General features: G+C 46.7%; 2 protein-coding genes across 3 annotated transcripts in view; one reads left to right on the forward strand and one right to left on the reverse strand.

Moving 5' to 3' along the window:
- The window catches only part of RAB27A (RAB27A, member RAS oncogene family), a 114,230-nt gene extending 90,954 nt beyond the window's left edge, over positions 1-23,276 (reverse strand). The window contains exon 1 of one of the 2 annotated variants that reach the window (XM_077263784.1): positions 23,097-23,276. The gene's annotated coding sequence lies outside the window, so the exon portion shown is untranslated. The remainder of the gene's footprint in view (positions 1-23,096) is intronic. The other variant, XM_077263781.1, reaches the window with a different exon arrangement.
- A 121-nt stretch (positions 23,277-23,397) lies between these two features.
- The window catches only part of PIGB (phosphatidylinositol glycan anchor biosynthesis class B), a 64,656-nt gene continuing 63,563 nt past the window's right edge, over positions 23,398-24,490 (forward strand). The window contains exon 1 of the mRNA XM_077263780.1: positions 23,398-23,627. The gene's annotated coding sequence lies outside the window, so the exon portion shown is untranslated. The remainder of the gene's footprint in view (positions 23,628-24,490) is intronic.

Genomic DNA, 24,490 nt, shown 5'->3' on the forward strand with positions numbered 1-24,490 from the left:
TTTCTGCTGACCGCATAGTTCACTTTCTATTTTCTGCCTATCTAGATTAGTGGGCCTCACTTTGCTGAATCTAGTTCATCTCTACGTTTGTGTTTTCCTCTTGCCTCACCGTTATTATTTGTTGGGGGCTTTCTATATCTTTGGGGTTAATTTCTCTGGAGGCAAGTGAGGTCTTATTTTCCCTCTAGGGGTAGTCAGTTCTCCGGCTGGCTCGAGACGTCTAGAATCAACGTAGGCACGTTCACCGGCTACTTCTAGTTGTGTGTTAGGATCAGGTATGCGGTTAGCCTAGTTTCCACCTCCCTAGAGCAGTTCTATGTTTTTGCAGACTTAGTCTGAATACCAGTTATTCTCTACCACTAGAATCATAACAGTATACCAGGCCAAAAAGGAAATGTCTAATGCATAGCAGAAGCGGGATTAAAAAGAAGTTCTGAGGTTTTTTTTTTTTTTTTTTGGGGGGGGGGGGGGGGGGGGTTGCTGCAGTCTGTCTAGCTTCTTCCATCCCCTTATACTCTGAGTGGTTTTGAGCTCTGCTGCAGACATGGATCTTCAGACTCTGACTTCTTGTGTGGATCAGCTTGCTGCAAGGGTGCAAAGCATTCAGGATTTTGTCACTCTTAGTCCTATGTCTGAACCAAAAATACCTATCCCTGAGCTATTTTTTGGAGATAGATCTAAGTTCCTGAATTTTAGGAATAATTGTAGATTGTTTCTGTCTGAGACCTCGTTCCTCTGGTGATTCCACTCAGCAAGTTAAAATTGTTATCTCCTTCTTGCGTGGCGACCCTCAAGATTGGGCTTTCTCTGGCGCCAGGAGATCCTGCATTGGTGAATGTCGATGCGTTTTTTCTGGCGCTTGGTTTACTTTATGAGGAGCCTAATCTTCAAAATCAAGCTGAAAAAGCGTTGCTAGCTATATCTCAAGGTCAGGACGAAGCTGAGGTGTATTGTCAAAAATTTCGGAAATGGTCCGTGCTTACTCAATAGAATGAGTGTGCCCTGGCCGCAAATTTCAGAAATGGTCTTTCTGAAGCCATTAAGAATGTGATGGTGGGGTTTCTGTTGTGGATTCTGTTTTTGGGCTCCCTCTGGTGGTTACGGCTGGTACTGGGTGACTTTGGTGGGTTGCGGTCTCTGGTTTCCACCTGTCCATCAGAGGCTGGGTGTTTCCTATTTAACCTGGCTTTCCTGTCATTCCCTTGCCGGCTATCAATGTACTCAGATGTGCTCAGTTTGGTTCCTGACTACCTGCTCCCAGATCTCTCAGGATAAGCTAAGTTCTGTTTTTCAGTTGTTTGGTTTTTTGTCCAGCTTGCTAATTATGACTCTATGCTAGCTGGTAGCTCTAGTGGGCTGAGGTTCTCCCCATGTGCCATGAGTTGGCACATGGGTTCTTGTAATCTCAGGATGGTTTTTGATTAGGGTTTTTTGCTGACCGCTCAGACCCCTTTTGTATCATTCTGCTTTCTAGTTATAGCGGGCCTCATTTTGCTAAATCTATTTTCATCTCTATGTGCGTGCCTTCCTCTCATTTCACCGTCAATACATGTGGGGGGCAACTATACCTTTTGGGGTTCATTCCTCTGGAGGCAAGCTAGGTCTTTATTTCCTCTGCAGTGCTAGTTAGCTCTTAGGCTGGCGCGTGGCGTCTAGAATCAACGTAGGCACGCTCCCTGGCTATTTCTAGTTGTGTTTGTCAGGAGTAGGGCAGCGGTCAGCCCAGGTTCCATCACCCTAGAGCTCGTCCGTTATTTATGTTATTTTGCTTGTCCAGTGCGATCCCCAGCCATTGGGATCCATGACAGGTTTCCTATCCCTACAGGTCTGAATGATTCAATGGCTCTGGCCATTCAAATTGATCGGCGTTTGCGGGAGCGCAAATCTGCTAATCCTTTGGCGGTGCTGTCTGAACGGACACCTGATCCTATGCAATGTGACAGAATTCTGACCAGAGCCGAACGGCAAAATCATAGACGTCAAGAGGGGTTGTGTTTTTACTGTGGTGATTCAACGCATGTTATCTCAGCATGCTCTAAGCGCTTAAAAAGAGTTGTTAATCCTGTCACCATTGGTACTTTGCAGCCTAAATTTATTTTGTCTGTGACCTTAATTTGTTCATTATCTTCCTACCCAGTCATGGCTTTTGTGGGTTCTGGTGCTGCTCTGAGTCTTATGGATTTGTCGTTTGCCAGGCGCTGTGGTTTTGTCCTGGAGCCTTTGGAATTTCCTATTCCTCTTAGAGGAATTGATGCTACGCCATTGGCGGAGAATAAACCTCAGTATTGGACGCAGGTGACCATGTGCATGACTCCTGTACATCAGGAGGTTATTCGCTTCCTTGTTCTGCATGATTTGCATGATGTGGTCATTTTGGGTCTGCCATGGCTACAGATCCATAATCCAGTTTTGGATTGGAAAGCTATGACTGTGTCAAGTTGGGGTTGTCGGGGGATTCATGATGATACTCCGGTGGTGTCTATTGCTTCTTCTACTCCTTCTGAGACCCCTGAGTTTTTGTCAGATTACCAGGATGTATTTAGTGAGCCCAAGTCCAGTGCCCTTCCTCCTCATAGGGACTGTGATTGTGCTATAAATTTGATTCCTGGTAGTAAATTTCCTAAGGGTCGACTCTTTAATTTGTCGGTACCAGAGCATGCCGCGATGCGGAGTTATATTAAGGAGTCTTTGGAGAAGGGACATATTCGCCCATCCTCTTCACCTCTTGGTGCAGGATTCTTTTTTGTGGCCAAGAAGGACGGGTCTTTGAGACCTTGTATAGATTATCGTCTTCTGAATAAGATCACTGTCAAATTTCAGTATCCTTTGCCATTGTTGTCTGATTTGTTTGCTCGGATTAAGGGTGCCAGTTGGTTCACCAAGATAGATCTTCGTGGTGCGTATAACCTTGTGCGCATAAAGCAGGGAGATGAATGGAAAACAGCATTTAATACGCCCGAGGGTCATTTTGAGTACTTGGTGATGCCTTTTGGACTCTCTAATGCTCCTTCTGTGTTTCAGTCTTTCATGCATGATATCTTCCGGAAATATCTGGATAAATTTATGATTGTTTATCTGGATGATATTTTGTTTTTTTCTGATGATTGGGAGTCCCATGTGAACCAGGTCAGGATGGTGTTTCAGGTTCTGCGTGATAATGCTTTGTTTGTGAAGGGTTCAAAATGTATCTTTGGGGTACAGAAGGTTTCTTTTTTGGGTTTTATTTTTTCCCCTTCTACTGTGGAGATGGACCCAGTCAAGGTCCGTGCCATTCATGACTGGACTCAGCCCACGTCTGTTAAGAGCCTTCAGAAGTTCTTGGGCTTTGCCAATTTTTACCGTCGTTTTATCGCTAATTTTTCTAGCGTAGTTAAACCTTTGACGGATATGACCAAGAAAGGTTCTGATGTTGCTAATTGGTCTCCTGCGGCCGTGGAGGCCTTTCGGGAGCTGAAGCACCGGTTTACTTCAGCGCCAGTCTTGTGCCAGCCAGATGTCTCTCTTCCCTTCCAGGTTGAAGTTGATGCTTCTGAGATTGGTGCGGGGGCCGTTTTGTCGCAGAGAAGCTCTGATGGCTCTGTGATGAAGCCATGTGCTTTCTTTTCCAGAAAATTTTCGCCTGCGGAGCGGAACTATGATGTTGGTAATCGGGAGTTGTTGGCTATGAAGTGGGCATTTGAGGAGTGGCGACATTGGCTCAAGGGAGCTAAGCATCGTGTGGTGGTCTTGACTGATCATAAAAATCGGATTTATCTCGAGTCTGCCAAGCGTCTGAATCCTAGACAAGCTCGTTGGTCATTGTTTTTCTCCCGTTTTGACTTTGTGGTCTCATACCTGCCTGGTTCGAAGAACGTGAAGGCTGATGCGCTTTCTAGGAGTTTTGTGCCTGACTCTCCGGGAGTCTCAGAACCGGCTGGTATTCTCAGAGAGGGAGTGATATTGTCTGCCATTTCCCCAGATTTGCGACAAGTGCTGCAGAAGTTTCAGGCTGATAGACCTGATCGTTGCCCACCAGAGAGACTGTTTGTCCCTGATAGATGGACCAGCAGAGTTATTTCCGAGGTTCATTCTTCGGTGTTGGCAGGGCACCCTGGGATTTTTGGTACCAGAGATTTGGTGGCTAGGTCCTTTTGGTGGCCTTCCTTGTCGTGGCATGTGCGTTCCTTTGTGCAGTCCTGTGGGATTTGTGCTCGGGCTAAGCCTTGCTGTTCTCGTGCCAGCGGGTTGCTTTTGCCCTTGCCTATCCCGAAGAGGCCTTGGACGCACATTTCCATGGATTTAATTTCGGATCTTCCAGTATCTCAGAAGATGTCTGTCATCTGGGTGGTGTGTGATCGTTTTTCTAAAATGGTCCATTTGGTGCCCTTACCTAAGTTGCCTTCTTCCTCCGATTTGGTTCCTTTGTTCTTTCAGAATGTGGTTCGTTTGCACGGCATCCCTGAGAATATTGTGTCTGACAGAGGATCCCAGTTTGTGTCCAGATTCTGGCGATCCTTTTGTGCTAAGATGGGTATTGACTTGTCGTTCTCATCGGCTTTTCATCCTCAGACTAATGGCCAAACCGAGCGAACTAATCAGACGTTGGAAACTTATTTAAGATGTTTTGTTTCTGCTGATCAGGATGATTGGGTGACCTTTTTGCCTCTGGCCGAGTTTGCCCTTAATAATAGGGCTAGTTCTGCCACTTTGGTTTCGCCCTTTTTCTGCAATTCTGGTCTTCATCCTTGTTTTTCCTCGGGCCAGGTTGAACCTTCTGACTGTCCTGGGGTAGATTCGGTGGTGGATAGGTTGCAGCAGATTTGGAACCATGTGGTGGACAATTTGAAATTGTCACAGGAGACGACTCAGCGTTTTGCCAACCGCCGCCGCGGTGTGGGTCCCCGACTTCGTGTTGGGGATTTGGTTTGGTTGTCTTCTCGGCATGTTCCTTTGAAGGTCTCCTCTCCTAAGTTCAAGCCTCGCTTTATCGGTCCTTATAAGATTTTGGAAATCCTTAACCCGGTGTCTTTTCGTTTGGACCTTCCAGCGTCATTTGCTATTCATAATGTGTTCCATAGGTCCTTGTTGCGGCGGTATGTGGTGCCTGTGGTTCCTGCTGTTGAGCCTCCTGCCCCGGTTTTGGTTGAGGGCGAGTTGGAGTACGTAGTAGAGAAGATCTTGGATTCTCGTATCTCTAGACGTCATCTTCAGTATTTGGTTAAGTGGAAGGGCTATGGTCAGGAGGATAATTCCTGGGTTGTCGCCTCTGATGTTCATGCGGCTGATTTGGTTCATGCCTTTCACGCTGCTCATCCTGATCGCCCTGGGGGTCTTGGTGAGGGTTCGGTGACCCCTCCTCAAGGGGGGGGGGGGGGTACTGTTGTGAACTGTGTTTCGGGGCTCCCTCTTGCGGTCACTAATGGTATTGTATGAGTCATGTCTTTCTGCAGGCTTGGACTTCAGCTGTTCCATTAATCTGTGGGTGTTCCCTATATAGTCCTCCTTAGGACTCAGTCTCTTGCCTGGTATCGATGTATTCAGTCCTATTTGGTCTCCTCCTGATTCCTTGCCATCTGTCTCATGCAAGAAAAGCTAAGTCCTGTTTGCATACTTTGGATCATTTGCATTATTAGTGTTTTTTGTTCAGCTTGCTCAAACTGTGATTTTCTAGCTCGCTGGAAGCTCTAGGGTGCTGATTTTCTCCCCTCACACCGTCAGTCGGTGTGGGGGTTCTTGATTACTCAGCGTGGATTTTTTGCAGGGTTTTCTGCTGACCGCATAGTTCACTTTCTATTTTCTGCCTATCTAGATTAGTGGGCCTCACTTTGCTGAATCTAGTTAATCTCTACATTTGTGTTTTCCTCTTGCCTCACCGTTATTTGTTGGGGGCTTTCTATATCTTTCGGGTTAATTTCTCTGGAGGCAAGTGAGGTCTTATTTTCCCTCCAGGGGTAGTCAGTTCTCCGGCTGGCTCGAGACGTCTAGAATCAACGTAGGCACGTTCACCGGCTACTTCTAGTTGTGTGTTAGGATCAGGTATGCGGTTAGCCCAGTTTCCACCTCCCTAGAGCAGTTCTATGTTTTTGCAGACTTAGTCTGAATACCAGTTATTCTCTACCACTAGAATCATAACATAGGGGTGTGTTTGGGTTAGGGTTTCAGTTAGAATTGGGGGTTTCCACTGTTTAGGCACATCTGGGCTCTCCAAACGCAACATGGTGTCCCATCTCAATTCCAGTCAATTTTGCATTGAAAAGTCAAACGGCGCTCCTTCCCTTCCGAGCTCTGCTATGCGCCCAAACAGTGGTTTACCCCCACATATGGGGTATCAGCGTACTCAGGACAAATTGCACAACAACAGTTGGGGTCCAATTTCTTCTCTTACCCTTGGGAAAATAAAAAATTGGGGGCGAAAAGATCATTTTTGTTAAAAAATATGATTTTTTATTTTTACGGCTCCGCATTATAAACTTCTGTGAAGCACTTGGTGGGTCAAAGTGCTTACCACACATCTAGATAAGTTCCTTTGGGGGTCTAGTTTCCAAAATGGTGTCACTTGTGGGGGGTTTCAATGTTTAGGCACATCAGGGGTTCTCCAAACGCAACATGGTGTCCCATGTCAATTCCAGTCAATTCTGCATTGAAAAAGTCAAATGGCGCTCCTTCCCTTCCGAGCTCTGCCATGCGCCCAAACAGTGGTTTACCGCCACATATGGGGTATCGGCGTACTCAGGACAAATTGTTCAACAACTTTTGGGGTCCAATTTCTCCTGTTACCCTTGGTAAAATAAAACAAATTGGAACTGAAGTAAATTGTATTAGAAAAAAAAAGTTAAAATGTTCATTTTTTTTTTAAACATTCCAAAAATTCCTGTGAAACACCTGAAGGGTTAATAAACTTCTTGAATGTGGCTTTGAGCACCTTGAAGGGTTCAGTTTTTAGAATGGTGTTACACTTGGTTATTTTCGATCATATAGACCCCTCAAAATGACTTCAAATGTGATGTGGTCCCTAAAAAAAAAAATGGTGTTGTGAAAATAAGAAATTGCTGGTCAACTTTAAACTCTTATAACTCCCTAACAAAAAAAAAAATTTTGGTTCCAAAATTGTGCTGATGTAAAGTAGACATGTGGGAAATGTTACTTATTAAGTATTTTGTGTGACATATCACTGTGATTTAAGGGCATAAAAATTCAAAGTTGGAAAATTGCGAAATTTTCAAAATTTTCGCCAAATTTCCATTTTTTTCACAAATAAACGCAGGTAATATCAAATAAATTTTACCACTATCATAAGTACAATATGTCACGAGAAAATGTCAGAATCACCGGGATCCGTTGAAGCGTTCCAGAGTTATAACCTCATAAAGGGACAGTGGTCAGAATTGTAAAACATGGCTCATTCTTCCATGTATGTAAAACTTAGCCTTGTTATCCCACATCCTTACCTCTTTTCTATGGGGCGTCTTCTTGAGAACCACACTCAGTGTCTGAGATATCATATGTCCTTTCTTTCATGGGTGTAAATCTAGTCTCTACCCAACTGAGTGATGCAGGAATATACAATGCAATGAAAAAAAATAAGGCCAGAAGTCGGACAGATTTAGTCTCAGACTGATGCATGATGCAATGCAGCTAGGTACAGGACCAGAGTCATCCATTCCTAATTGCTCAAATTGCTCAGAAAAAATAGGTCTCAGGAGGAAATAAATAATTACTACCTATTAGTAAGAAAAAGAACAGAAATAATAGGTAGAATCCAGCTGTTTCTCCGAGTACAAGGTATGAAGAAAACAAGATGTTCTACAGGAAAAAAAAATCAATCAGTGAAATGTTCATCCACTACAGCTTAAGTAGTTAGAGTGTAAATTAAAATGTGTTTTCTTTCCCAGCCATATAACAAAAAGGGAATTTCAGAGAAAAAGAGGTCATATCTAGAAAGACAGTAGCTATAAATGGATGAACCTGGAGGACCCCAAGCGACTTAGTCACCGGACCACTACTGGGCATATTTTTTTGCAAATGAAAAAAAAAAAGTTGGTTGCACATACCTGCATGGGCTTGTTTCTGCAGCCTGTGCATGGATATCTGCAAGACCTATTCATATAATTGCTGTCCTACCTGCGGCCAAAGACAAGCCGACTAGTGCTATGTAGGTGCAGCTAAAAGATTGTCAAGGTTTATGCTGCAACGGCTTATCTGCACAGTCTGTGCTGATCTACATGGCGGCATAATTTAGCCTTAATGTGAGAATTTAGCCTAAAGATAACACCACATGGTGCGGTTGGCCCACACGGCCGAACCCCCACGTAAGATGGCCAATACTGGCAAAAAGAACACACAAAAAAAATTAATAAAAAAAAAACAACATGCACAGTCGTCATTCTACCACACCCACATTTTGTTGGGAGTGTGAGGATTCTTGAAAATCTTGTCTCAACTCTTATGTTATAATCACACTAATTTTTTTCCTGTCAGGTTCGGAACAGGTCAATTAAAAAAAAACAAAACAAAAACAAAACAAAAAAAAAAAAAAAAACACACACACCAGACAATGCACTTCCGTAACACCAAAAAATGTTCCTATTTATTTATTTGTAAAAATGGCATGGTGCCCTTATATTAAGACTTTTGAGTGGGTTTTAACAGCTTGAAGGTTGCAAAAATGACAATCGCCAAAATAAATAAATTAAAAAAAAACAAACAAACAAACAAAAAAAACACTTGCACTTTACTCCTTAAAAAAGCATTTGCAAATCACCCTGGAAAACTTAAAAAAAATAAGAATATGAGTTTCATTAAGACCTGAAGGGGTTTCTGTTTGAAAACTTTGCCAAGTTCATCATTTAGTTTGTTTACTGTAAGTGATCTCTGTAATTTGTATGTAACCCCTTCTCATGTACAGCACCATGGAATCAATGGTGCTATATAAATAAATAATAATAATAATAAATCATTTCCATAACCTAAGCCGCGCTCATGCACAGTTGTTTGTTTTTTGAGTGGATAATCTTCAGATTGCCCGCAGTTAGGATTCGCGCTTGTAAGTTTCCAATCTGTGACCATTATCCCGAGCAGTCACAGGACCCATGTTGTTGTGATCACGGTGGTCTAAGCGGTGGTGCCCAAGAAATCATGCATTTAGCATCTCTGCTGTTAAATAGATCCTCCAAGTCAAGGGCGGACGTACCATTGGTGCAACCTGTGCAGAGACCCATGAGGTAAGGGGGTCACTTCCATCTCCAAAAGTAGGTGGAATTGTGCACTATGATGCTGAGCCCACATACTGTTCTTAGGGCTCATACTCACTTGCGTGAAATACGGCTGAGTCTCGCATGTTAAAACCCGGCTCTGCCGCCGGCACTCCAGAGCGGAGCGTGCGGCTGCACGCTCCGCTCCCAAGTGCCAGCGGCAGAGCCGGGTGTTACCATGCGAGACTCAGCCGTATTTCACGCAAGTGAGTATGAGCCCTTACACAGGGCCCTCCTCTGTGTGTCTCCTGCTTCTTTAACCCCTTCATGACCCAGCCTATTTTGACCTTAATGACCTGGCCGTTTTTTGCAATTCTGACCAGTGTCCCTTTATGAGGTAATAACTCAGGAACGCTTCAACGGATCCTAGCAGTTCTGAGACTATTTTTTCGTGACATATTGGGCTCCATGCTAGTGGTAAATTTAGATCGATAATTTTTGCATTTATTTGTGAAAAAAATGGAAATTTAGCGAAAAATTTGAAAATTTCACAATTTTCAAATTTTTATTCTGTTAAACGAGAGAGTTATGTGACACAAAATAGTTAATAAACAACATTACCCACATGTCTACTTTACATCAGCACATGTACTGTAAACCTGATGGAAAACTGCTACAAATCCGCAGCGGCCAATCCGCTGCGGATCCGCAGCCAAATCCGCACCGTGTGCACATAGCCTTAGGGTATGTGCCCACGCTGCGGATTCCATTGCGGAATTTTCCACAGCGGAATTGATAAATCCGCAGTGCAAAACCGCTGCGGTTTTTACTGCGGATTTATCGCAGTTTCTAGTGCGGTTTCCGCTGCGGGTTTACACCTGCAGTTTTCTATTGGAGCAGGTGTAAACCCGCAGCGGAATCCGCACAAAGAATTGACATGCTGCGGAATATAAACAGCTGCGTTTCCGCACGTTTTTTTCCACAGCATGTGAACTGCGGATTTCGTTTCCCATAGGTTTACATTGTACTGTAAACTTATGGGAAACCGCTGCAGACCCGCAGCTGCGGAAACGCTGCGGTTCCGCAGCGAAATCCGCAGCGTGTGCACATACCCTAATTCTAACCCTAATTCTAACCCTAACCCTAGTGTAAAAATAAAAGTAAATATAATTTCTTTATTTTATTATTGTCCCCACCTATGGGGGTGATAAAGGGTGGGTTCATTTACTATTTTTTTTTATTTTGATCACTGTGATAAAACCTATCACAGTGATCAAAATGTACCTAGAACGAATCTCCGGCAGATTCGGCGGGCGCACTGCGCATGCGCCCGACATTTTGGAAGATGGCGGCACCCATGGAGCAGACGAACGGACACCGGGAGGCTCGGTAAGTATGGGGGGGGGGGGGTAATCGGAGCACGGAGGGGGTGGGATCGGAGCACGGGGGGAGCGGAGCACAGGACGGAGGACTGGAGAGGCGATCGGTGGCGGTGGGGGCAGATCAGGGTTTCCAGCCATGGCCGATGATATTGCAGCATCGGCCATGGCTGGATTGTAATATTTCTCCATTTTCATAGGTGAAATATTACAAATCGCTGTGATTGGCTGTTGAAAGTGAAACAGCCAATCAGAGCGATCGTAGCCACGAGGGGGTGAAGCCACGCCCCCTGGGCTGAAGTACCACTCCCCCTGTCCCTGCAGATCGGGTGAAATTGGAGTTAACCCTTTCACCCGATCTGCAGGGATGCGATCCCTCCATGACGTCACAGGTCGGATTGGCACCGACTTTCATGACGCCTACATGGCATTACAGGTTGGGAAGGGGTTAAAGGGGTTTTCCACTACTAGTACAACTTCTTGATCAAAATGTTTGGCCCCCATAAAATAATAAAGCCTATACTCGCCTCCCGTGCCGGCTCCGTTCCCGAGGTGTCAGTACCCCAGGGCTCCGTGCGGTGTTGCGACATGTGACGCTGGCGGCTAAATCAGCGCTGGCATCACTGTCCCCACCTTAGGACAAATCAAATATGAAGAGGACGTCCGGGCGGCAGCTGATCTCTGTCTTCCTCTTCATGTTCAATTTATCTGAAGGCAGAGACAGTGACACCGGCGTCAGATGTCACAACACCGCACTTGCATTTGACCCTGTAATAACCAGGATCCTATTAAGTCATGTCCACACACCTAGGTTTTTAGGTATTTTGGTTCTTACCTCCTTCAATATTTCACCTCACTGCCGTGACCAGGGGAGAGCGAGTGCCGACACCACGGCAATGGTGCCGGAATGGGAGGCGAGTATAGCCTTTATTATTTTATGGAGGCCAAACGATGGGTATGACAAGAGGTTGTCCAAGTAGCGGAAGACTTCATTAACCCCTTCATGACCTTGGGAATTTCCGTTTTTCCGTGTTCGTTTTGCACTCCTTTCCTTCCCAGAGCCATAACTTTTTTATTTTTCCGGCAATTTGGCCATGTGAGGGCCTATTTTTTGCAGGACGAGTTGTACTTTTGAACGACATCATTGGTTTTACCATGATGTGTAGTAGAAAATGGGAAAAAAATTCCAAGTGCGGTGAAATTGCAAAAAAAAGTGCAATCCCATGCGTGTTTTTTGTTTGGCTTTTTTGCTAGGTTCATTAAATGCTAAAACTGACCTGCCATTGTGATTCTCCAGGTCAGTATGAGTTCATAGACATCAAACATGTCTAGGTTATTTTTTATCTAAGTGGTGAAAAAAAAAATTACAAACTTTGCTAAAAAAAAAAAACAAAAACAAAAGGCGCCATTTTCCGATACCCGTAGCGTCCCCATTTTTCGTGATCTGGGGTTGGGCGAGGGCTTATTTTTTGCCTGCCGAGCTGACATTTTTAATGATACCATTTTGGTGCAGATACGTTCTTTTGATCGCCCGTTATTGCATTTTAATGCAATGTCGCAGCGACCAAAAAAAAACTTAATTTTGGCGTTTCTAATATGTGTAGGTTTGATTTTCTTTTTTTATTGTTTTATTTTGAATGGGGCGAAAGGGGGGCGATTTAAACTTTTATATTTATGTATTTATTTCATTTTTTTTTTTAAACATTTTTTTTTTTTTTTTACTTTTGCCATGCTTCATTAGCCGTCATGGGAGGTTAGAAGCTGGCACAACTCGATCGGCTCAGCTACATAGCAGCGATCATCAGATCGCTGCTATGTAGCTGAAATGCAGGCTCGCTATGAGCGCTGACCACAGGGTTGCGCTCACAGCAGGCCGGCATCAGTAACCATAGAGGTCTCAAGGACCTCTCATCCTGACGCATCGCCGACCCCCGATCATGTGACGGGGGTCGGCGATGCGCGCATTTCCCGCCGCGCGGCCGGAAGTGGTAGTTAAATGCCGCTGTCAGCGTTTGACAGTGGCATTTAACTAGTTAATATCGGCAGGTGGATCGCGATTCCACTCGCTGCTATTGCGCGCTCATGTCAGCTGTTCAAAATAGCTGACATGTCGCGGCTTTGATGTGGGCTCACCGCCGGAGCCCACATCGCAGCAGGGGATCTGACCTCGGACGTACTATCCCGTCCGAGGTCAGAAAGGGGTTAAGCCTCTTAAAGAGAGTCTGTCAGCAGGTTTTTGTTACCTTACTTGTATGCAGCATAATGTAGAACCAGGTACACAGATTCCCATGATAGGTCACTTACTGGGCCACTTGCTATAGTTTTGATAAAACAGTTCTCACTAGAGGACTAAAACTTGCTGCCATGTAGTCCTCTATAATCATGAGCTCTGTAGAACCCCATTGGCATCAAAGTGTACACAGAAAGCAGTCAATGATGCAGAAGAGTTACACAACTCATCATTTAAAAAAGACTAGCATATCTTCCCTACCTGATCTATCTATCACAATAAATTAATTCACACTTTCCCCTGTCCCAGTAATCCGCTGCCTCGGAGTAACCCTCGACTCTGCCCTGTCCTTCAAACCGCACATCCAAGCTCTCGCCACCTCCTGTCGCCTCCAGCTCAAAAATATTTCCAGAATCCGTCCTTTCCTCAACTGTCAATCTACTAAAATGCTTGTGCATGCCCTCATCATCTCTCGCCTCGACTACTGCAACATCCTCCTTTGTGGGCTTCCATCTAACACACTCGCACATCTCCATTCCATCCTTAACTCTGCTGCTCGACTAATTCATCTCTCTCCTCGCTACATTCCTGCTTCCCCCCTCTGCAAATCCCTTCACTGGCTCCCAATTTCCCAGCATATCCAGTTTAAACTACTAACACTGACCTACAAAGCCATCCATAACCTTTCTTCATATATTTCCAAACTAATCTCTCAATATCTTCCCTCACGTAATCTACGGTCCTCCCAAGACCTCCTTCTCTCCTCCACACAGGGCCGTATTTGGTATTTGCCACTAGGCACGTGCCTAGGGCGGGGACGATGCGGGGGGCGGCACATGAGCAAGGGTTTTTTTTTTTTTGTTTTTTTTTTTAAAGTCCTGGGTCACCTCCCAACCGACCGCCCCCACACCCGCCCAACCGCCTCCCACCCACCCTCCTTGAAGACGATACTCACCCTGCTCCAGTGATGCCTGGTCTCAGCGTCTGTAGCGCGTCCTGAGTGAGCCGTCACGTGGTACCACTCATTAAGGTCATGAATATGCGCATATTCATGACCTTAATGAGCGGTACCACGTGACCGCTCACTCAGGAAGAAGGTGCTGCGCCGGGAGTCGGGACAGAGCCAGAGGATGTCGGCGCGGCCGCGCTGTGTGGGACAGGTGAGTATGAGGGACAGGGGACGGGGGGGGGGGGATGAAGGAGGATGGTAAGCCGCGCCATGCAAGATGGGAGAAGGAGCGGGGGGTGGAGAGATGAGCCATGCATACGGGGGAATATGAGCCATGCATACAAGAGGTGGGGGGGAATTATGAGCCATGCATACAGGAGGGGGGGGGATATGAGCCATGCATACAGGAGGGGGGGGATATGAGCCATGCATACAGGATGGGGGGTGAGATGAGCCATGCATACAGGATGGGAGGGGGCATTATACAGTATTGAGCATAATGTGGGGTCATTATACATTATGGAGCATCATGTGTGGCCATTATACAGTATGGAGCATCATGTGTGGCCAATGGCCAGTATAGAGCATCATGTGTGGCCATTATACAGTATGGAGCATCATGTGGCCATTATACAGTATTGAGCATTATGTGTGGCCATTATACAGTATGGAGCATCATGTGTGGCCATTAAACAGTATGGAGCATTATGTGTGGCCATATTTTTTTTGGTTTATAATTATTGTATATGAAACAGTGTGATCAGCAGTGCTAAATGGGTGTGGTTGGGACGTGGATATGACTAGTTGTGAAATGGGTGTGGTGCACTACGCGCGCCGCTAACATTATACCTCTTTCCCTTCAAAAGTTGGGAGGTATGGTACCGCATTTGCCAGATCACAGCAAGTGCCGCAAATCTCATAGGGAATGAATGAGGCCGAACGCAGTGTTGCCATAAGTGATCCGTTACGTGGCAGATGCAGAAAAACTGCCCGAATCTGCTGCAAAAGGCGACTTTCACATCAGCGATTCTTGCCAAAGTCACTGCCGATAGTGTCATACTCACCAAAGGGGGAGGCGGCACTAAAAGTGCCTAGGGCAGCAGAAACTCTAAATATGGCCCTGCCTCCACACTTATTCGCTCCTCACCCAATCGCCTCCAAGACTTCTCCCGAATATCCCCATCCTCTGAAATACTGTGCCCCAACACGTCCGCTTATTCTCCCCCTTCGGATCATTCAGATGGGATCTGAAAACCCATCTCTTCAAAGAAGCTTACAACTTGTAATGACCACACGGCCACCTCAACACCACCGGAGCTACTGCAACCCCCGACTTACTGTCTCCTTCCCCATAATCCTGTAGAATGTAAGCCCGCAAGGGAAGGGTCCTCTCCCCTCTGTATCAGTCTGTCATTGTTAGTTTGCTTACTGTAAGTGATATCTATAATTTGTATGTAACCCCTTCTCATGTACAGCACCATGGAATTAATGGTGCTATACAAATAAATAATAATTATTATAACTGCAGCAGGAAAAAAAATAGAATTATTCTTACCGTTAATTCGGTTTCTAGGAACCTTCCACGACGGCATATGGAGGTTGTCTCTTTGCCCTAATGGGGAACAGGAAACACAGAGGTTAAAAGGACCTCCCACCTCCCACTTGCCAGTGACTTACAACTGAGACCATTGCACTGGTTTACCTTTAAAATCCCAGAACTAATCCAGGAACATATATTGGGTGGGAAATTAGTGCCGTCGTGGAAGGTTCCTAGAAACCGAATTAACGGTAAGAATAATTCTATTTTCTCTAGTCACCTTCCACGACGGCATATGGAGGAATACCAACTAATTTGGCACTAGGGAGGGACAACGGCCTGGAGTACTTTACGGCCGAAGGCTAAGTCCTTATTGGACAATACATCCAGTCTGTAATGTTTAGAGAAGGTATGGAGTGAAGACCACGTTGCTGCCCTGCAAATCTGCTCCGGAGATGCGCCTGCTCTTTCTGCCCAGGAAACCGATGTAGATCTGGTTGAATGGGCTTTGATCCCTACTGGAGGCAATTTGTTTTGAGCGAGGTAGGCTTCCGTTATAGCTTTCTTGATCCATGTAGCGATGGTACTTTTGGCTACTTTTTTCCCCTTGTTTTGTCCTGAGAGATGGACAAATAGGTTATGATCAATTCTGAACATGCGGGTGTAGTCCAAGTACTGTAAAAGGATGCGCCGGACATCCAAGGTGTTGAATCTTTTTTCTTCCAGGTTTGCTGGATTGTGGCAAAAGGTTGGTAGAAAAATCTCTTGAGAACGATGGAAGTCAGAGATAACTTTCGGAAGAAAGGATGGATCAAGACGAAGCACAATTGAATCATCTCTTACTAGAAGATAAGGTTCTCTTGTAGACAAGGCCTGTAATTCACCAATCCTTCTGGCTGAAGTAATGGCTACCAAGAACACGGCTTTATAAGCTAGGTTTTGTGGAGAACAAGAGGATAGCGGTTCAAAGGGTGGACCTGTCAGACCTTGGAGAACTACATTGAGATCCCATGGGGGAACTAGGATTTGTTTTCTAGGATTCATTCTGGTAGCTGATGTCATAAACCTTTTAATCCAGCGATGACTCGCTAAATCTTGATCAAAGACCGAGCTAAGTGCCGAGACTTGTACCTTGAGGGTACTAGGCCTGAGACCTATTTCCAAGCCTTTTTGTAAAAAGTCCAATATGATAGGTATATTAGGCTTGAGAGGGTCTGGAAGGTTAGGCAGACAGAATGAAGAAAACTTTTTCCAAATTTTATTGTAGATGGCGTTGGTAACAGGTTTCCTTGATTTTTGTAGCGTAGCTATGACCGGGATTGATAGCCCTTTAGCTCTTAAAACCTGGGTTTCAGCAACCACGCCGCCAAGCTCCACTTCTGAGGGTCTGGGTGGAGAATGGGACCCTGAGAAAGAAGATCGTGCTTTATTGGCAATATTACTGGTCCATCCACTTGTAGAGGGATAATCAGGTTGAACCAACTCCTTTTGGGCCACAATGGAGCTATCAGGATAGTTGGAGTCCTTTCTAGGCGTATCTTTCGTAGAACCTTGGCAAGGATTGGGATTGGCGGAAAAGCATAAGCTAGATGGAACGGCCAATCTTGGGTTAGAGCATCCAACCCCCTGGGATTGCCTCTTGGGTCCAAGGAAAAAAAGGTTTCGACCTTTGCGTTCTGGTGAGAGGCGAAGAGGTCGACATCTGGATGACCCCATCTGTGAATCAACATGTTGAATGTTTGAGGATCCAGGCTCAACTCGCCAGGATGGATTTCCTGTCGGCTTAGGTAGTCTGCCTGAATATTTGTAGTTCCCTTGAGGTGGATTGCTGTCAGGGATAGTAGGTGCTTTTCGGCCCAAGAAAAGATTCGAGCGGAGATTTTTATTAAACTGAGGGTTCTTGTACTGCCTTGGTGCCTGATATGGGCCACCGTGGTCATGTTGTCCGAGTATATCTGTACATGTTGACCCGAAATCTGACGACTTGCCGCTAGCAGGGTCTCTTCCACAGCTTTGAGCTCCCTGAAATTTGATGATTTCTCGGAAATCGATTGACTCCACTGGCCCTGATAGGGGACATGGTCTACTATGGCTCCCCAGCCCCTCTTGCTGGCATCTGTTTTGATGGTGGTTAGAGGGGACTGAATCCAGGATACTCCTTTCAGAAGGTTCCTGGGCTTCATCCACCATGTTAAAGAGGCTTTCACTCTGCCCGGAGTGTGGATCCTCTTGGTAAGAGTGCCAGGTCGACCATCCCAGTTGTCTAGAATGTGGGCTTGTAGAGTCCTTGAGTGGGCTTGAGCCCAAGCCACCAACTGTATGCAGGCTGTCATGGAGCCCAACAGCGACATTCCTTCTCGCAGAGTAGGGGACCTCATTTCTTTGAACTTCCTGATTTTTGTTAGGAGGGGAAGTCTGTGATCGTCCGGGAGGAAGGACATTTGTCTTGCTGAGTCCAGCATTACTCCTAGAAATCTCCTGGTTTTTGCAGGTTGAAGCTGAGATTTTTGTAGGTTTGGAATCCAACCTAGTGATCTCAGAACGTCTAGGGTGGTAGACACATGGGATATCAGGGTTGTCTCGGTGGAAGCTACTATCAGAAGATCGTCCAGATAGGGCACTATACAGACACCTTGTTTCCGGATGAATGACACTACTTCTGCCATCACCTTGGAGAACACCCTCGGTGCTGATGAAATGCCGAAGGGAAGGACTCCAAACTGATAGTGCTCCACCTGATGACTCCCCTGTATTGCAAACCTGAGATATTTCTTGTGTCTCTGGTGAATAGGGATGTGGAAATACGCATCCTTGAGATCGATGGTAGCCATAAAAGAGTGATGTTCTATCAGAGGAATCGCAGATCTTATGGACTCCATCTTGAATTTGCGATACTTCACGTGCTGGTTCAGACTTTTTAAGTTTATAATAATCCGGACGTCTCCCGAAGGTTTGGGGACCAGGAAGAGTCGGGAGTAGTGACCTTTTCCCCACTCTGATTGTGGGACTGGGGAAATTACATTTGATTTGATCAGGTCTCTGAGACCTAAAGACAATAGGCTGCGATCCCTTGATGATGGAAGGGAAGTGACTTTTAGACCCTGAGGTGGGGGAGAAATTAACTCTATTAACAGGCCCTCCTTGATGACATTGAGAACCCAGTGGGAGCTGGTGATATCCTCCCACTGATCCACATATCTTGAGAGTCTTCCCCCCACCGGGTCGGAGTCATTGTTTGTCCTGCTGGAACTGCTGCTGCTGCTGTTGCGGGACAAAAATATTCTTTCCCCTACCCTTTGCATAGCTCCACCTGCCGGTTTTTCCTTTGCCTCTTGCTTGAGAGGGCTGAGGTTGTGGGCCACGAAAAAAACGTTTCCTAGGCTGTTTTTGCTCGGGGAGCGCTTTCTTTTTGTCGGTGGCTTTATCAAGAATATCGTCTAGGGCAGGACCAAAGACGTAGTCTCCTTTAAAGGGTATGGTGCAGAGTTTAGATTTAGAAGTAATATCCCCACTCCATAGTTTAAGCCAGAGGGCTCTTCTGGCAGAGTTGGAAAGTACCAGGGATCTGGCGGCGACTCTTACAGATTCCAGAGAAGCGTCCGCCAAATACCCTGTAGCTTTGTGCAGAATGGGTAGGGAATCCAATATCTCGCCTCTTGAGGTACCTTGAGATACGTGATTCTCTAATTTTTCGAGCCAGCAGGAGAGGGCTCTTGCCACACAGGTGGATGCAACGTTAGCTTTAAGGACAGATGCAGAAGTTTCCCATGATTTTCTGAGGAGACTTTCAATTTTTCTATCCATGGGATCCTTCAATTGAGAAGAATCCTCAAAGGGGAGTGCAGTGCGCTTGGCGACTCTAGCCACCTGCACATCGACCTTGGGAATATCTAATTTAAGGTCGTCCTCAAGCAGAAACCTGTGCTTCATTTCTGAAGGGGTACTGAGACGCCTCTCAGGTAGTTCCCATTCCTGATTAATCATACTGATAATATTGGGATGAACTGGGAAGCCCACTCTCTTCTCTGATGAAAGACCACCGAACATCTGATCCTGTATGGACTGAGGTACAGGTTCCTCTTCTAGTCCCATGGTATTACGTACGGCAGAGACTAGATCCTCAATATAGTCTGAGGAAAAAAGGTACTTCCTGACCTCAGCTTTAGGTGATCTTGGATCCTCCCAGCCCACAGATGAGGCATGAGAGAGGTCCGAATCAGAGTCAGACTCCACAGCCTGTATCTTCCTCTTCTTAGCCGGGGAATGAGGTTGTGGTAGCGGAGATGGAGGTGGGGGTGGAGGTGTAAAAGCTGCCAGAGAAGATTGCACCTCCTGTTTCACTAGTGAGCGAATCTCATCCAGCAGTGATGGCTGCTCAGCTCTTATTATTCTGTCGGTACATGACTGACAGAGTTTCTTGTCCCAGTTAGGAGGACATTTAGTGGAACAGATAGGGCACTTTTTCCTATAGGCACCTTTGGGGGCAGGTTTTTCTCCCTGAAATATATAAGGGAGAGAGGGGTGAGGACTTCAAACCCCTGCTACACTCCTCCCGGATCCCATCCCTGCAACACTTACAGAGGCAGGGGTGGCGCTGGGCTCCGCAGATACGGGGCATGAAGAACCATCCATACTGAAGGAGATAGCCTTACCTCAGTGGTAGTTCAGCAGGCTTTTATGGACGCCGTCCTAGCACCTGCTCCAGCGATTAATCCCCCTCCCCCTCCAGGATCCAGGTGAGGGAGCTGCGCGGTCCGACACGCCGGCCGGCGAAACCCGGAAGTACCGGCTTCTTAGTGCATGAAGAAACCGGAAGTGACGCGCGCGAACCTCCGTCGTCACTTCCGGAACGCTGAGCCGGCAGCATGGAGGAGGAGGACGCCAGGCAGCTCCAGGAGGAGCCCGGTCAGGGAACCCAGGCCTGCTTTGCCCTCGTGGGGGCGCGGGAAGGCCGGGAGGGAGTCCCGAGGACCTGCAAGCAGGACGACGGGAGCAGCACAAGGAGGAGGCCAGAGGCGACCATCTGCTGCCCGGCTAGACAGGCAGCGCCTGCAAAGGTACCGTAGCCGCCGGACCACTACAGCACATGAAGAAAACCTCTCCCTGTCCCATGGGGAACAGGAAAGACACTGGCAAGTGGGAGGTCCTTTTAACCTCTGTGTTTCCTGTTCCCCATTAGGGCAAAGAGACAACCTCCATATGCCGTCGTGGAAGGTGACTAGAGAAAACAGTGATTTTACCAAACCTCAGCAAGAAGCCCAGTATGTGACATCACTAGGATCAGGGTCTCTGCCCCTACACTTTACTACTCTGCAATGAGGCAGCAAAAACCTGCCGACATATTTCCTTAAAGCCTTCCTTATAGATCTACTTCTAGCTTTGGAGAGATATATAATAAACACTTTACTAATTTAAATGATATCACTCACTAATGCCAGCAAACAAAGGTTCAGCAGCAGACGACACAGGGAATCTGTAAATCAAAGGAAATGCTACAAATTCTTTATGAATCAGGGATCTATGGCAATACAATTGCCTCATTATTGACAAGGGGCACGGCCTGCTATATCCTGCCTGGATCAGCACCATCAGTTACAGAAAGACACCCAAGTATATTCTCCAGATAATCACCGTAGCTAAATGGAGACATCAAATTACAAGCGGAGGTGCCAGCCGTGATGTGGCAATGTAATCCGGCCTGTGGGTTCTCATCACTGGGAGCAGTAGATTGCTCAGATAAGAGCCTGGCGGGGAAAATAAACTGAGCCGATTCCTCAGCAAACTCTGCTCACTGTTACGGCAGTAACCTCAGTGTATTCTAAGAGGGCTCAGCCATTTTAAAAGTCTGTTACAAAATGAAATAAAATGATATATGCACATTGCACACATACCAGTGTCAAAGAGGTTGTTTGTTTTAAATGTATTACAATTTGGTGGAGTCTATTTTATCATTTTGAAAATATATTTCTCAAGTTCTATATAGAGAAGCTTATGGGATGGGGGGGGGGGGGGGAGACGCCAAACTTACTCCCACCCCATACACCTTAGACTAATGTTGGCCCGCCCATTGATTGTAATGGGTTCGGCCTGCAGTAACCTGTATATGGAGGTATAAAATGGAGCGACTCCTAAGATATATCATAGATTGCGTACAGTAGTTCAGTGCAGGACGTGCTGGAAATTTCTTCATAAGAATTTGGGAAAGTTATTCAGACCAATAGCAGACGTGTCAGATTTTTTGGAGGATGTGCAGTCCGCAAAACAAACAAACAAAAAAAAAACCCTCACATGTGAATAGCACCATAGACTACAATGGATCGGTGAAAAAGAACTCGTCCATGAAATCTAGACGTCTGGGCGAGGCCTTATAGCACTGCGCATGTTACATAAGCTCAATACTCCGGGACTTCCCAGCAGACAGCACATTACAGCGCCACACTGAGGCTTCCAGTGATGGTGCGCAGCACAATGTGTTCCGCACCATCCTATCCTGTACAGCCAATCCCAGCGCGAGAAAGGCTGCTGTACAACTACAAGTCTCAGGTTTCTGGGGGGATGTGAGAGTTTCTCGCACTGCAGTTGCAAGTGTGCCCCTGGCAAAATGAGAATCTGAAGAGGGTTTTTTCACAGTTTGGTTCAAAAACCTCCTCAAAAAAACTGCAGTCAGTGAATTTACAGACTTTTCATGTGGATTTTGCAGCAGAAACGTCTTTCTCAGTTGAGTGAAACCGCCAAGTGTTTCAGGTGGAAGGTGCTTCAGGAAGCGGCGGCATTTATTTCACCAAGAAGGCACACAGAGATTTTTTTTCCCCAAGAAGGCTCCGTGGCATTGTCCCAATGACTTGTGCATAGCGGAGCGTCTTCTGAGAGGAGAACACCTGAAGAACCCTAAGGTTCTGTACACATTAGGCCTCTTTCACACTAGTCCGTCGTACAGGCCCTTCGCAATGCGTCGTACCGACGGACGCTGTGAAATAACTGCAAGACGTGGGCGGTGGATGCAGTTTTACAACGCATCCGCTGCCCATTCTAAAGTCCGGGGAGGAGGGGACGGAGTTCCGGCCGTGCATGTGCGGTCGAAAATGTCGGACGCAAAGCACAAAAAATGTTACATGGAACTTTTTTTTGTGCCGACGGTCCGCCAAAACACAACGTCGCAATGCGTCGCTAATGCAAGTTTATGGAGAAAAAACACATCCTGCGGGCAACTTTGCAGGATGCTTTTTTTCTCCAAAACGACGCATTGTGACGTCCGTCACACAACGCAAGTGTGAAAGTAGCCTTAATATGTATCTGCTGCAGACAGCTCTGCATTAAAAAAGGGTCTAATGGCAGGAAATCAACATGAAAACGCATTTTTTTACTTTGTGTCTTTTTCCCCTATTAGAATGGGCGACAAACCCTGCACAGTCACTGATGGAGCGGACATCGTGCATCAAATGTGCAAGGAACAAGCCCAGAAACCTCATTCACTTCGCTGCGGCAGGAAAACGCGGCGTTATTTACAGCAAAATGTGTGAACAGACCGGAAATAAAGGAGTTAATAAAGTACTTAATAAAGTAGTTAAAAGACGGAGCAAAAACCTGAGCGTATGAACAGCATGTAGTTACACTAGGCGGCCACTGTGCGGCCGGACAGCAGCTGCCCCACCTGAGGGCTCCCGCCTGCCGGACCCTGCAGCTAAGCCAGAAACATGCGGAATCTGTGGGACACGGCCCGAACTCACAGACCAGTGCTGCCTACGTGCTGGGCGATGTAGTGCCTCCATTATAGGCAGCAGTAATAAACTTCCCTGCACCACACGGAGCCTCCCGGACATTGCGCTCCCACCTGCGACCTCCGGAGCCCCAGTCAGCGCCGTCCACATCCCGGTCACCGCACCGCGCTAATGCCTTATTTGGGTCGCAGCTGAGCGCATTGCCCTGAGCAGCACATCACTTCCCGAGCCGCTCTCAGCCCCGCCCATGGAGGTATCCAGCCCCGCCCACTGAGCTACCAGGCCCCGCCCACAAAGGTACCTGCTCCCCGCACGGAGGTTGTCTCCTCTCGTCCATGTTGGGCTCTGCTGATTGTGATTGGACGATGGAAGTTGCGCACGAGCCCGCGGACGGCTGAGGCGGCACACTGAGGGGGCCAATGTTAATCTGTGGGGCCACATTAGAGGGAGCGCTGCACCTGAGCCCCCAGCCTGACTACGTCACAATGTGAAGCTCTATGCCGTCATCACTGTTGGTGGAAGTGTGCTGAGGCAGCAGAATGGCGGAATTGTACAGTTCTTTTAAAATTCTTCTGTGCAGGCCTGAGGCGTAGCTCGGGTTTTGGTCCAGGGGTGGCGAAGCGTCAGAGTGGGCCCCTAACCAGGTAACCTTGATTACAACTCGGTGACGCACCGTAATAGTGGAGGAGAACCTCAGCAGATGACCGCGCTGTTACTGAAGATAATCTCTATATAAACACCAACATGGATATTACCGCCATATCGTCAGTGGTAGATACCAGCCCAACAGAACATAGATCACAGCACAGTTATTGATAATGTCTTACCGCTGATGTTCTCTGATGGAATTGTTCACTTTTCCCATCACTTCCATCTGGCCCAGACCGACCTGACAACTTCTCCAGCCAGGACTCGGCTGCAGAGAATACAACAAAGACACATTTCACTTCTCATATTCCAGCCCCATCACCATCTATTCCCAACCTGCACAAACTCCTCATCCTGCTGATACCCCAATACTGAGCCACTGCTGCCGTATGTGTCCCTATTACTGCCCCTGATACCCCAATACTGAGCTGCTGCTGCCGTATGTGCCCCTATTACTGCCGCTAATACCCCAATACTGAGCCGCTGCTGCCGTATGTGCCCCTATTACTGCCGCTAATACCCCAATACTGAGCCGCTGCTGCCGTATGTGACCCTATTACTGCCGCTAATACCCCAATACTGAGCCGCTGCTGCCGTATGTGACCCTATTACTGCTGCTAATACCCCAATACTGAACCGCTGCTGCCGTATGTGTCCCTATTACTGCCCCTGATACCCCAATACTGAGCCGCTGCTGCCGTATGTGACCCTATTACTGTACCTGATACCCCAATACTGAGCCGCTGCTGCTGTATGTGTCCCTATTACTGTACCTGATACCCCAATACTGAGCCGCTGCTGCCGTATGTGACCCTATTACTGCTGCTAATACCCCAATACTGAACCGCTGCTGCCGTAT

This window comes from Ranitomeya variabilis, chromosome 5 (genome assembly GCF_051348905.1).
Source record: "Ranitomeya variabilis isolate aRanVar5 chromosome 5, aRanVar5.hap1, whole genome shotgun sequence".
Lineage (NCBI taxonomy): Eukaryota > Metazoa > Chordata > Amphibia > Anura > Dendrobatidae > Ranitomeya > Ranitomeya variabilis.